Source organism: Balaenoptera ricei, chromosome 16 (assembly GCF_028023285.1).
Source record: "Balaenoptera ricei isolate mBalRic1 chromosome 16, mBalRic1.hap2, whole genome shotgun sequence".
Taxonomy (NCBI): domain Eukaryota; kingdom Metazoa; phylum Chordata; class Mammalia; order Artiodactyla; family Balaenopteridae; genus Balaenoptera; species Balaenoptera ricei.
This window is the reverse complement of record NC_082654.1, coordinates 10701432-10713963: the sequence shown is the minus strand read 5'-3', so window position 1 is coordinate 10713963 and position 12532 is coordinate 10701432.

Here is a 12532-nt window from a genome sequence, read left to right as displayed (position 1 = left end):
AGGGCCACCCTGATCCACTCGTACAGGCAGGGCCTCTGGAGGGCTCTGGCAGCCTGGTACCAGGCCTGCGCCTTAGGCCTTCCCACCTGACTGCGCCCTCGGGCAGCCCCTACATTCTCCAGTGTTCTAGAAGGGTTACCGACAAGTGTTGGGTAATCACATTCCACAAGTTTCCATTTTTCCCTGGCACGTGTGGCAGGACAAGCCTCCTCACGCATCTTTTTCTCATCATATCTCATTTCCTTTAGCAAATGCACATGATGTCTTATTTAAATGCAATTCTCTGAAAACTTACTAACTGGAGTGTCAGTCTAACAACATCCTCTGCTGTAGTTGATGAATACAGAAAGAAGCACTTTTGAGAGAGGAAAATGATGTTCATTGTTTTTTCTTTTCTGAAATCTGTAGATACTAAGAGGCAACCTGTCCGGAAAAGCCAGTATCCACTCTCTACTGGAGGGGGTGGAGGAAGCTGGGGGGCAGGGAGTAAGGGTTCCCCCATAACACGCACTTGTCGGTGATGAGAGCCACGGTCCCAGCCTTCAGATCCGGTTCCGCCCTCAGCGCCTTCTCGCCTCCCCGCAGCCCTGCAGCCCCTCCCCCGCTTCACTGGGGCAGTTACTGCTGGGCCACGTCCACAGCCAGAGAGATGTCTCATCACTCGGTCAGGCTTGCAGCGCCCCTCAGCCCTGACCTCTGCAACAGCTTCCTACCAGGACGTGTTGGAGTGGCCTTGGAGTCCGAGAAGCAGGCGAGGGAGGAGGGAGGGGGACTTCAAAGGGCCCTCCTTCGCTGGGTCTGGCCTGGAGCTGCACAATTGGCCCCTGGGGAAGGAGGGAAGGGGTGCTGTGCCCCATCCTTGAGCCATGAAAAGCCCAGCTCTGGGTTCTGAACTGAACTCGGTAAACCGAGGGAGAGATGAGTCCTTTGCTGAGATCTCCCCAGAGCCTCTACCTGGTGTCCTTACCGTAAGGACTCCATAAATATTTGTGGAAAGAAAAGGTTCTAATGCAGAGATGATGGTTTAAGGTTATTTCTTCCAAAAGAAAATGCCAAGGAAGCTTGCTAGTCCCACGGGTTATTCCTCAGGAAAAAAAGCAGCTGAGGTGGGGAGCTCCAAAAAAAAAGTCTATTAAAAAGGGTGGGGGATCAAATAATTTGGGAAAACAAGACATTCTAAAGTCACCTTGTGGAGATTCACAATGCACATTGATACTTTAAAGGCTCTGAAAAGTCCTGTAATGAAGAATCCTGTTTAACTGTTTCAACCAGCAATAGCTAAACATGCTTGAAGAGGAGCACCCGCCTTCCCTCTTTGCTCTCCCTCTCCCCTCCCTCCCTCCCTTATCCCCCTGCTGTCTCTGAGCATCCCATGGAGGGCTAGAGGCAGCAGTCACCTGACATGCCCAGGGACCTGCTGGGTATAGGATGTCACTCCAAGAGGACAAAGCAATGACTCCACACTCTCAACAGGATTTCTGGGACACTCGGCGCCAAGGGACCATGGGTGACCCAGGGGTCTGAGCCTTGCAGTAAGCTAGCTCCTGAACCACGGAGATGACTCCTTCCCAGAACAAGCCTCAGGGCTCTCCCTGAACAGATCTGCTCTGCTCTGACCTGACCTCAGTTGAAGCAAAAGGATTTAACGTCTTTTCCCAGAGAGAAACTAACTCATATATACGTGAAGCTGGGATTTAGATCATCAAACAATTTCCTCCAGGTCTAGAAGTTTCATGGGGAGGAAAAAAAAAACACTTAAACCAAAAAACAAACCGAAGAAAAATGACCCCAAGAACACAACACCTTTAATGCAATTTCTTAGCCCTTTCGAGTTTCTGAATAATTCATGCCGCCACAGCTTTCTTTCCATTTCGTTTCTCAGGTCCCCAGGGTGGGAAGCCAGCCTTGCCACAGTCCCTTCCAAGCCGCATCCTGCCTCTGCTTGCACACCTCCCGTGACAGGGCACTCACTACTTTCCAGGCTGTCCCTTGTATTTCTCGTAGGTCCCACCACCAGAATGGGCTTTAGGTGACGGCAAGATGACTCCAGAGGCCCCTCACATGGCCGCAGCAGTGCAGTGTAGTGGGCGAGAACCTGGACCCTGAACCAAACCGCCTGGTCAGAATCCCAGCTCCATCGCTCACAAGCTGTATGCAACAGGCATCAAGCTATACCTCTCTCAGCCTCAGTTTAGTCACCTGCCAAATGGGGATCACACATTATACTTAATGACTCAGGGTTGTTGAGGGGATAAAATAAGTGATGTAAAGCTCATACAACACGGTTTGGCACCTGGGATGAATCTCTGACGTGATTTTTTTCTGAATTGTGATGACTTGGGGCACCTACCTGCCCTGTCTCTTCCTGGGATTCTCTGTCCAGCACGTACAGGTCTGTGAATCCAGCCTGGGCACCAGGCACCTGGACTCCTGACTCAGACTCACACCCAGGCGGCCACCTCCCCAAGGCGTAGCCAGGGCACCAGGAGCACCAGGCCAGGAAAGAGCTGGACAACGGATGCTGCCCTGCCCACAGTCAGTTCTTATGCCCAAAGCCCAGGTCCCCAATCCAAACAACCCCCTTCTGATTCATGGCCTCTCAGGCGCCCTGTTCTCATTTCCTGCCCACATTTAGGCTCTTCTAGCTCTGAACCCCAGTGAGAGGGTTGTGATTGCATTGCCTTCTCCTCTCCGGGGACCCTGTGTAAATTTGTAGCTGCCAATGGTGGGGACCCTCTCCCCTTATCTGCTTCCAATCCTCAGGGCCTGGTGAAGGAACAGTATCCTTGCAATGCTCTCCAGGACCCCTGGACCCACTTTGTCCAGCAACAAAGAGAGTCCATCCCCAAGGTGAATTATGGAGTCTCCAACCACTTATAGAAACAGAACCAGCTCACAACGTCAAGGACACAGCGGCAGATTAAAAGAGCAAAAAGACAAAGGAAAACATTCAAGTTCCATTGCTACTGGACCCTGCCCACTCAAGTTTTTGGGCCAAACTAGATTCCCCCAAGATTCCAGCCATTCATGCCTCACCCTGCTGGGCTAGGAATATGCATGGGATTGCTTTCTGAGGGGTGAGGGGCTCTGGCTTTTCACAGAGTAACAGTGATGCCTGGTGAGTTTCAGGGCTGCAGCCCAGCCTCTGAGCTCCCAGACCTTCAGGCCATGATCAAACCCAAATCCGCCCAGAAAGAGCCCCACGGACACACACGTCAGCCTCTGCCAAGGGTGAGGGCGCTGGAACACCTGCTGGAGGCTGCTGGGAATTGCTGGCCTCCCCGTAGGGGCCTGAATGTTGTCCCCCCGAAATTCATGTCCACCTGGAACCTCCGAATGTGACCTTATTTGAAAATAGGGTCTTTGCAGATATAATTAGTCAAGACCTTGAGATGAAATCATCAAACAATGACGGTGTCTTTCTAGGAAGAGGAGAGGACACACAGAGGGAAGAGGGCCACGTGAAGACAGGGGATCGGAGTGACGTAGCTGCCAACCATGGACGCTGAGGCTCTCTGGAAGCACAGAAGCTGGGAAGCAGAAGGGAGGATTCTTCCCTGGAACCTGAAGAAAAAGCATGGCCTTACCAACACTGATTTCAGACATCTGGCTTCCAGAACCTCAAGAGAACAAATTTCTGTTGTTTCAAGCCACCAAGTTTGTGGTCATTTGTTACGACAGTCCTGGCAAACTAAGACACCTGCACTGAGCAAAAAGGAGGACACGGAATTCCTCAGGGACTTCAAGTTGTAGGGCTGACGTCCCCCTTCTTCACCCAGAACCGTAAGAATTCTGACTCCATTCCCCCATTCTTTTCTGGCTGGGCTGGAGGAGGCCTTCAGCCTGCATTTGTTTTACGGAATCTGCTTTGTCAGGGAAGAACCCACTTTTCCAGAAAGAAAGGAACGGTTTTCAGTTGCACTTCTGGACCTAGAAATTTCATTGTCAACCAGACTGACATAACCAGGCTCCCTGCTTTCTGTTCCCGACTGCCTCTTTTCAGCAGCGCTCCTGATGCTCTGCTGGCATTTCTTTCCACTGCCCTCTGCTGATCAGGCAGAACCATGGACAACAGCATTTCCAGAACCCACAGCCCAGGGAAGTCCCACTTGGTAGTCAAAGCCATCCAGACCCATGATTCTGGCTTGGGGAAGATTCCAGAGTCGGGGATTCTCTGTGGTTTTAACTTTCCAGGCTTCTGGAACCAAGAATACCTTTAGTCAGTTTATCCCAATATGTGTTCCTCAGAACTGTAATGTCCTGCAAAATATTAGTAAATATTTTTTAAACATCATAGTCAAATAAGTTTGCGAACTGCCAAAATAAATATAGTTAAACAAACTTCTGTACTGCAGACCTTCTCAGGGCTTTTAATATGTCAGATACAAGTTGTGTCCCTCCAAGCAAAGGACATGGTATTCAAGGTTCCCAAACCTGTTTGATCACAGGTTCTCCCTGTATTCTGCTTGCTTACAGCTGATTGTGGTTTGTTGAGCTACAACAATGAAGATGTCCCTCCCTTCCTTCTCTGCTACTGGAGCTTTCTCTTTCAAAAAGAGAGAGTGGTTTTAAAAAACCACTTTGCCCCTCCAGTTTTCCCCATAAATCAGTGTAACTGTCACTGATCCCCCTAGGCTCAAGTTCACTTTCAACTGGCGTGAAAGGCCCTCTATCACCCAGGCCCAGGCCCCCCTTCTCGCTCAGCATCTGCTCTTTGCACCCCACGATGCAATCAACCCGAAACGCTTGTGGTTTCTGATCACACAACATCGTTACAGCTTTGCCCTTGCTGTCCGGGACGCCTTTCCTGTCTCATCTGCCTGGAGAGCATCTACACGTCCTCAAGGCTGAGCATTCTCTCCCATCTGAGGCCTCCCATTCCCCCACAACCCAGAGCAGGGGCCCCATCTCTGAGGCCCACACATCCTATCACTCTACATAGTAAAGTACCCTTCATTGGCCAGCCTCCCACGCTGGGCTGGCCCTGGGAAAGCAGGACCAGCCTCCCTCCCACCCCACCCCAGCCCTACCCCGCCAGCATCTCTGGCTTTTCTACAGTGCCAGGCACCTCCAAGTTTCCATGAACCTGCGTCTTCATGGTGAATCAGGGGCCAGGACCTTCACAGGCCATGTCTTTACTAGAAGCTGAGGTTACTGCAATGACAACGCCATCAGGTCCACATACCACTGGCTCGTGTGCTCTTTGCTTCTTGTCTCACTGTCTAGTGTTTGATATTAGCACAACTGCATTGTTCTTCTTTTCCCTTGTGCTTGTATTGTGTTATGTTTAGCCTTCTGTGTCTTTATATAGAAAGGCTATCCCTTCTAAGTACCATATAGTTGGGTTTTGTTTTGTTTTGTTTTGTTTTTAAAGGAACTCATTTATTTATTTATTTATTTATTTATTTATTTATTTATTTTTGGCTGTGTTGGGTCTCCGTTTCTGTGCGAGGGCTTTCTCTAGTTGCGGCAAGCAGGAGCCACTCTTCATCGCGGTGCGCGGGCCTCTCACTGTCGCGGCCTCTCTTGTTGCAGAGCACAGGCTCCAGACGCGCAGGCTCAGTAGTTGTGGCTCACGGGCCCAGCTGCTCCGCGGCATGTGGGATCTTCCCAGACCAGGGCTCGAACCCGTGTCCCCTGCATTGGCAGGCAGATTCTCAACCACTGCGCCACCAGGGAAGCCCACGGGTTTTGTTTTTTATTCACTCTGCCTTTCATTTGGAGTCTTAGACCATTTACATATAATGGTGTTACTGAACGTGCTTCTGTTTAAATCTGCTATCTTTATTATTTGCTTTCAAATTTTCCTATCTATTTTATGTCTTTCCCCCTCTTTCCTGGTCTTCTTTTAGATTAGGATTTTTAAATATTCCATTTCCCCACTGTTATCTTGTTGCTTATATATTCTTTTCTATTTATTTCATAATTATCTGGGGGATTACAACATTCATCTTTATTATTAAAGTCTAACATAAATGGGGACTTTTACCAGTTTCCACATAGTGAAAAGGACCTTAGAACGTTCTCATTTCGTTTATCCCTCTTCTGTCTTATGTGCTACTGTTATTATGTATTTTAATTCCACGTGTATCTCAACTGCCCTCCAGACATAATAATTGTTATTTTATGCAGTCAGTCTCCACTTAGACTTGCCCACATTATTATCCATTTCCAATGCTCCTCTGTCTTTCCTGCGTCACCAAGCTGCCATCTGGGGTCATTTTCCCTCTGCCTGAAGAGCACTGTTCAGTATTTTCCTTAGTACATGTCTACTAGTAATGACTTCTCTCAGCTTTTGCTCATCTTAACTCTATTTTGTTTTCATTTCTTTTATGAAATTTTAAACATACAAAAGTAGAGAAAATAATGTAATTAACCCCTATGTACCCATTACCAGCTTAAACGGTCATCTCTGATCTCCATGTTTTAAAGTTATTTTCAGTGGATAGTCTAGGTTGGCAATTATTTAAGCACTTTGAAGGTATTCCATTGTCTCCCAGCCTCTGCTATTTCCATGGAGAAGCCAGTTTTCAGACTTATTGACACACCTTTGAATATGCCTGATACTTTTGATTGTCAGATATTCTATATTAAAAAATTTAGATAGAAGTTGAAGCTCTGGATGGGGCTGCTTCCTCGAGAGAGGACTTAGTTAGGTTTTGCAGGCAGCTAAGCTCGGTGCACTAGCAACCTCAGGTTACCTTAATCCAGCTGGGAAATGACATGATTCAAACTGGGTTTTGACCCTTGTGAGGGCTGGTCTATCTCTGGTTTACTCTTCTTTTTAGAGTATACTAAGCCTTTCAGGGTCCCTCAATCCTCCCTGTCTACTGAAAGCTTCACTTTGGTTCTCAGCCTCTCTGTCACCATGTATACACCCAGGAAGAAACATTTTGGCCACTTCTTGAAGAAAAAGGTAAGACTCAGCAGCCCTGGTTTCTCACCTGCATGGTCTAAGGGCTGCAGTGTGGACTGTAAATGCCACAGAAGGCACTCTCCCCCCAGTTCAGCCAGAGAAAGCAAGTCACTGTCAAATCTTCCATTGCTTTTGATAACGCTTGCCTTGCACCAGTGAGCAAAGGAACAAACACAGTGTACAACAGGGAACTTGGAAATGACCCATAACGTCCAGGTCAACAGCTTTTTTTCTCTAGATGTGTTTGTGGTTATGATATTTTAAAAATGAAAACACAGTGTTGCTGTATCTTTGACTAGTTGGTTAGTATTGTTTGGCTGGTTCCTGGGACAGAATGAAATGTACCCATATTTCTGGTGTTGCACAAAGGGCTGTGAGCAACTCGATTTGTGTTGCTTGATTTTAGTACAGATTAGGTTCAGATGGACCAGAACTTTATTTATTTATTTATTTATTTATTTTTGGCTGTGCTGGGTCTTCGGTTCGTGCGAGGGCTTTCTCTAGTTGCGGCAAGTGGGGGCCACTCTTCATCGCGGTGCGGGGACCGCTCTTCATCGCGGTGCGCGGGCCTCTCACTATCGCGGCCTCTCTTGTTGCGGAGCACAGGCTCCAGACGCGCAGGCTCAGTAGTTGTGGCTCACGGGCCCAGCTGCTCCGTGGCATGTGGGATCTTCCCAGACCAGGGCTCGAACCCGTGTCCCCTGCGTTGGCAGGCAGATTCTCAACCACTGCGCCACCAGGGAAGCCCCAGAACTTTTTCTTTTACAGATGACTGGGATCCACAGGGTCCAGAACAAATCAGAAAGTCAGTCATAAGTGCCAGGAAGACTGTTGGGGTGCAGTGCTGAAGCCCACCCTGCGCAAGGGGGTCCCATGGCTACAGGCTCAGGAAAGAAAGCAGTAGCCACTACTCAGCACCAGCTGCCTGTTGGCACAGAAACAGTGCCATTGGGGCACCAAGTGTCAGATCTTTTGATCTTTCAAAAGGAGCTGCAAGTCGAAATAACTACATGAAATATCCAGATGTTTAAATGTTGGCTCAAATTTTAAAAAAGCCAGTTCATGCCAAAGAAAATACATCTCTGGGCCAAAATCAGCTCTTGTGCCAATAGTTTGTGACTTCCATGGTCATAAAAATAAGAAAGCATCAGCATCACACTTCATTTATTAGCTCCACTATGTTAATAGGCAAAGAAAGCTAAAAGATATCCAACTCTTTGGCGCACCATGGTCTCCCTGAACTACCGAGGGCCCCTCCTGGATGCCCTTGGGCTCTGAGAGTAGAGTCCCAGACAGTTCTGCCTCACTCCAGGTCACCTGATTAGTGTGTGTGAACTTTTTAAATAAATTCATATAACCACACAGCCTTGTTCAGTTGGAGTCTCAAGAGTTGGGGTCTGAGCATCGAGGTTTGCATAGCGCCCCGAGTGATTTTAATGTGCAGTCAGGACTGAGTTTACTTGCTTATCCCTCTGCTATTCTCTTATCAGAGTGATGGCAACTAAGAGCTGATGTGCCCTCGATGGCTACTCCTTTCATCAAAGACCCCGACGGCTTAGGAGGAACCGTCTTCTCAGCATAGGGGTGCGTCCACCTCTTCACAGACATCTTGGCCCACTCTCTGCACCCTTCAGAGACAGGGGAAAGCCCCAGGGTGGGTCTTTCCTCTGTCACTTGCTGGAGCGCTTTGCTATGTGATCTGAATTTCCCTACTCTTAACACAGTCATCATGCTGATACTGATGCAAAATTCTGCGAGCAGTTAATAGGTTGTGAAGTGCAGTGCACATGCATATGTTGCTTTTCTGAGCTTTCTCCTGTCCCCAGACGTCTCTTTGTGTCCTAGTACTTCACCTGCCCTCTGCACCCCCAGCGGATACCCCCATGCTGCTTCAAGCAGACCCTCGCACTGGGAGCTATTTTCCTCCCTCGCCCCTGCCTTGCTGTCACCAGAACCTCGGTGGAAGGCTCTGTCACCCTCAGAGGCTGAGTCCCAGGGCCATGTCTGGTCTAGGGCACAGAGTGGACACATGGCTCTGCTGCTGATTGGCAGACTGTGGGAAGAAGACTTTGGTCCTTGTTACTGACGTTGACCCCTCAAGTGTCCAGAGAGGTGAATGGGCAGTGAGCGCTTCAGCCCCCAGCTCTCTGCTCCCCTTCCAATCAGGCTCTGCCTTTCCCAGTGCGGTTCCCCACACACTGCTGTCTCCCTGCCCCTACCCTCCCAGTCTCTGCCCGTGCAGAGCCCACACTATTCTCCCCCCTCTTGCCTGGAGCTCCCAGATCCATATTTTGTGCTTCCCTGCCCTTGGGGGATCCTTATCTCTGTAACTGTGTAATGATTTTCCCACAGTAAGCCCTACAACACTGCCACTGTTTTCTTAAAGTTACCGTATCTTTACTAAGAAAATCCCTCCCAGTGGTTTGACGTGTTCGGGGTACACTTGGGGGCGGGGAGACAACCTGATGGGTATCAGAATGAAAGAAGCATTGGATGCACCTGAAACAGCCAAGTACTAGCAGAGTGGTATTCACACACAAACAGCGGGCAGGAAGAAAGAATGCCCCGGTAAATGGTTCATTTAAAAAGCAAATCACCAAACAATATAGTATGGTGGCTAGTATAGTATAGTATAGTATAATATATATATCACATAGATTGACATAAAAATATTCAGAAGGCTCTAGAGCAAACTCTTGTCAGTGGTTACATCTACATGATGGGATTGTCGGTGGTTTAAGATGTTCACTGTATTATCTATATTTTAAAAATGTTTAAAAATAAAAAATCGTCCCATAATAAAAGTCATGTTTAAATTCTAATGGTAAAAAGAATCAGCCCACCAATCCTCAACCTCTGTGATGTCTTTTCTCTGGGTTTCCCTTGTACCCGACCTGGGAAGGTTTGTTTTGAGGCATCCTTCCCTCTCCCATAGCACTCGGGACCACCTCCTTCATAAGACGTGTCTTCACACTGTTTTATAATCCTCTCTTTCCCTGGGCTGTGACCTCCTGCCTATCAGAGCACCCAGAGTGTCCTCTTCATAGAGCGTATTATCATTGTGACTAATTAATTTCAGCAAATTCATTCTCTGTGCAATTTGTGTTCTCCTATCTGTCTTTCCCACTGGACTGTATCAATAAGGGTGGGTAGGGACCAAAGGCCAAACAGCCAGCACAGTCTGTAGAATACATAGTTGGTGCTCGAGAAACAGTTGCTAAATAAGTGAACGCGTGAAAGTATGGATGAATGAATTCGAATCAGGACTGTCTCAGAAAAGCCAAAGCCCGATGCTGCCGATCATCAGATGGGTGTCACCAAAATGCAGAGCTCCTGCTCAACAGCGGAAGCTCTCTGTCGCTCACTGGAGTGGCACACGTGTCACCCAGATCAGAGGAGACTTTCTATCTGTCCCCGAGGAGTCTTGTTCTCTGCAAAAGCTCGAACGGAGCCCACCTGTGTGCTGTGGGAATCCAACATTCTCTCAGCACCAAACTTCCCAAATATGAAATAAAAACCAAGTAGTTGAACTTCTTCATTTCCATGTCTTATTTTAATTTTAAAGATGCACAATATGATTTTTTTTTTTTAAAAAAGGTCTATTCCTCCTCCAGACTTCTATGTCCAAAGAGATAGCAAAGGTTCTCACCTAGAGTGTGCATGAGAATCACCTGGAGGGTTTATTAAAATGCTGAGCGCTGATCCCCATCCACCATTTCTGAGTCAGAAGGTCTGGGGTGAGGCCCGGGAAGCTGCCTTTCTAGAGGCTGTTCCAGGCACCAGGAGGGTCCGTGGGTCAGAGGACCCTCTGCCTGGTTGACGGGGCGGCAGCAGCCCTGCTGTGTGGCCTAGAAGAGATTGCTGCCCATTCTGAGCCTCAGGTCCCCTGCCAGTAAAAACAAAGTGGTTCTGGGCTGCCACACCTGCGGGTTGCATTGGCCTGTCCCAGCCCATGTTGGGCAGCAGAGGGCAGCAGAGATCAGGAAACGGAGCAGAATTGGGAGCTCGATCACCCCACTGAACACCACGTGGACGGGACTGAATTGTCTTCCGTTTCAACAGCAGTCTGGCGACGGAGTGCTCCAAAAACCACTAGCCAAAGGAACAACAAACTTCCTAATCCATTTGCTTTCTCTTTTGTGACTGGGAGAGGTGAACTAATGCCTTGCACAGAAGTTTTTTTCTGAATCACCTTTACAGCTCTGGGAAACTGAGGACTGGAGAGGGAAGAAAAGGCACTCTCCCACCAGGTCAGCCAGAGAAAGCAAGTCACTGTCAAATCTTCCATTGCTTTGGATATCGCTTACCTTGCACTAGCGAGCAAAGGAACAAACACACGTACACCAGGGAACTTGGAAATGACCAGCAATGTCGAGGTCAACAGCTTTTTTTTCTCTAGATGTGTTTGTGGTTATGACATTTTAAAAATGAAAACATACAGTGTTGCCGTATTTTTGACTAGTTGGTTAGTATTGTTTGGCTGGTTCCCGGGACAGAATGAAATGTACCCATATTTCTGGTGTTGCACAAAGAGCTGTAAGCAACTGGATTTGTGTTGCTTGATTTTAGTAGATTAGGTTCAGATGGACCAGAACTTTTTCTTTTACGAATGATTGGGATCCACAGGCTCCAGAACAAATCAGAAAGTCAGTCATTTAAGTGCCAATAAGACTGGGGGTGCAGTGCTGAAGCCCACCCTGCGCCAGGGGGTCCATGGTCACATGTTGGTGGCAGGTCAGGATAATGCACAGGCCTTTCACTCCATCCTGTTCTAACTTTTACATTCCCTCCTGGAAGAGAATCAGGCCAGGTGGGGTGCTGGGGGCCTCCGGACGGGGTATGCGATGGACACGGGTAGTTTCTGAGTTGGGCCCCATGAGTTTGGAGAACCCTCCATGTGCAGCTGGAAAAGGGAGTTCCCTACAAAGATTTGACCCCAGGGCCCCCAAACATCTCTTCAGAGACAGCAGATAATTCCTAGTCTGCACCTCTTCAACCAGGCTTTAAACAGAGAACTCCCGTCCCCTTTTCCACGCATGGATCTTGTGCCACGAAGGGCTCACACTTCTGAGTGCGTTTGAGTCACCTGATTGGGGGCGGGCGAGGGCAAAAGACACAGCTTCCCGAGACCTTCACCCGGGACCCCGATCATCAGGTCTGGGGGCGGCCCTAGGATCTCACGTTAAACCCAGGCTGGTCTTCTCCATCCATACTTGGAGGATCACGGAGTTGAGGTTCAGTCAGGGAGGATGCAAGAAAGGGGGCACAGACTCACCCACCCCCACGAGGACGCTTCCTACGTTCTGGTAAATTCCTCCAAGTGTCTCCTAGTTCCCTGACGTTTTGGAGGCCAGGACAAGAGCAAAAGTGGAAGCCCCATAGCATGTGTTGAGTACTATCATTAATCAAGATAATAAGCTGTTAGAGAAAATGTGTTATTTTCCTACCTTGATAAACATCTTCTCGTCATCTGGAAGGTGAAGTTTGAACTTAAGAGTTGCAGGAGTGGCCCGTCAGCACGCGGCGGCACAGGGAGCCGGGCTGGGACCCCCCCGGAGGTCCACCCCCAGCTCTCTCCGGGGCCACGAGGGGCCTTGCTGCACATGTGTGTGTTCC